The 2,403-nt window shown below is 43.7% G+C and overlaps 1 pseudogene; it reads right to left on the bottom strand.

Moving 5' to 3' along the window:
- Positions 1 to 266: 266 nt before the first annotated feature.
- Positions 267 to 758, bottom strand: LOC114223508 (large ribosomal subunit protein eL33 pseudogene; annotated as a pseudogene).
- Between the last annotated feature and the right edge of the window lie 1,645 nt (positions 759 to 2,403).

The raw sequence follows: 2,403 nt of genomic DNA on the forward strand, positions 1-2,403 counted from the left end.
GTTCTTTTTTTTTTTCAAAGATTTGATTTTTAAGTAATCTCTACACCCAACATGAGGCTCGAACCCACAACCCGGAGATCAATAGCCACACGCTCTACTGACTAAGCCCCAGCCAGTGCCCCCCATTCTCTAGGTTTTTCCCAAACTTCACCTTTAACTCAGCTTGATTTCAAGCCTCATCCATTGTCCTTGACACAAAATTGTGTATCTCTTGAGCCTCACCATGAATTTTATTTTTTTTAATTTTTTTAACAAAAATACAAGAGAACAAATCTACACCTTTATTTACTTTTCATTAAATTTAAATCCTTGAGGGGTACAGCATCACATGGATTCTGTGGCCAATGGCTTTAGCAGGAAGATTGCTTCGGAATTTGGCGCGAACCATGCCACTGTTTCCATGAGCATGAGTTACGTTTCCCCAGATTACTCTGGTTTTGTTTGGTTTGGCACCAGGAGTCACTATGTTGTTCTTTGCTTTGTACACATAAGCACATCTCTTGCCTAGATAGAATTCCGTTTCATCTCGAGCATCAACACCTTCGATTTTAAGAAGAGCTGTGTGCTCCCTCTGGTTCCGGAGACCCTGCTTATAGCCAGCAAAAATGGCCTTGGACCACAGCCTTCCAGACATTATTTGGCGTTATAGGAGTCCTGTTGCCAGCAGGCCTCCACAGGCTCCAAGATGGCGGGGAAAAAAGTGCCTCACCATGAGTTTTAAATTGTAACCTTTGATCAAGGCACACCATCTTTGTTCCTCTTCTCCCTTGGGGTGAGCAACATCAGCAATCCAGGGCATTCTGCAAATTCCAGACTCTTGTCCAGAATGGACTGACCAATTATTGCCCAGGACTTGCCTCCTAGCTCAGGCATGATTTGGGTACTTTTGAGGTGGGAGAGGGAACCTCAAAATGATGAGCTAAACCCTAATTTCTTTTTTTTTTTTTAAGATTTTATTTTTAAGTAATCTCTTTACCCAGTGTGGGACTGGAACCTACAACCCCAAGGTCAAGAGTCGTGTGCTCTACCAACTAAGCTGGTCAGACCGCCCCTTAAACCCTAATTTCTAATACTGAAAATTCATATCAATTCTCATCATTCATTATAAACTTTCCAACCACTTCTTCCTTCCACCAATCTTATTCCATTCTTTCTCCTGATTGCCATTTGTTATGGCTGGTTACAGAATTTAAAACATCTAAAAGCTGAGTGTTTCCAAATACTTTGTCAAATACTGCCGTAAATTCTACCTGAAATGCCTCATAACAATGTATACAATGTCTACATTATAGCAACAAAATAAGATGTGAAAATCAGGATTTGTTGCATCCTTTAAGAAATCTTAGGAGCACCTGGCCGGCTCAGTTGGTAGAGCATCTGACGCTTGATCTCGGTGTCGGGAGTTCGAGCCCCATGTTGGGTGTAGAGATCACTTAAATAAACAAAAACTTAAAGAAAAACCTTAGGCAGGGCGCGTGGGTGGCTCAGTTGGTTAAGCGACTGCCTTCGGCTCGGGTCACGATCCTGGAGTCCTGGGATCGAGTCCCACGTTGGGCTCCCGGCTCAGTGGGGAGTCTGCTTCTCCCTCTGACCTTCTCCCCTCTCGTGCTGTTTCTCTCTCTCTCTCTCTCTCAAATAAATAAATAAAATCTTTAAAACAAAACAAAACAAAGCAAAACAAAAACCTTAGGCAACCATTGGCTGAAGGCGATTTGAAACAGAGCAGTGTGAAAAGAATGCCTGACACCGGTACCAGTGGACAAGCACCTGTGATAGTGCTTGTGAAAGTCTACACGGTGGGTTTTTGTTTAAGCAGGTAGACATGTTTGGCGCTCTATAACCACAGAATGGTGAACACTTGTACAAAAACACTACACAGAATTAAAAGACTCATTGGGGTGCCTGAGTGGCTCAGTCAATTGAGCGTCCGACTCTTGATTTTGGCTCAGGTCATCGTCCCAGGGTCCTGGGATTGAGCCCCGCGTCGGGCTCCCTGCTCAGCGGGGAGTCTGCTTGTCTCCCTCTCCCTCTGCCCCTTCTCCTGCTGTCTCTCAAGTAAATAAATCTTTAAAAAATAAATAAAAGACCCATTGAAATGTGCTAAAAGTGTTATTAAAACATATACTCCACCTTCCTTCCCAGACACCCTACTTCATAGTCTCAACCCCCAGAGCCCCAGGTTAAAGTAAAAGCTCTTGTTCAGGCTAGATGCCAAAATTTTGTAATTTCCACCACTTTTTAAAAATATTTTATTCTGTTTCCTAAAGATTTTATTTATTAGAGAGAGAGCACGCGAGAGAAAGAGAGAGAGAGAGAGAGAGAGTGAGCAGGGGGTGGAGAAGGGGGGAGGGAGAAGGAGGGGATAGAATCTCAAGCAGACTCCGGTCTAAGCCCGGAGCCTGA

Source organism: Eumetopias jubatus, unplaced genomic scaffold, assembly GCF_037043125.1.
Source record: "Eumetopias jubatus isolate StellerSeaLion01/CBP00866 unplaced genomic scaffold, mEumJub1_p1.0 scaffold_9, whole genome shotgun sequence".
Taxonomy (NCBI): Eukaryota; Metazoa; Chordata; class Mammalia; order Carnivora; family Otariidae; genus Eumetopias; species Eumetopias jubatus.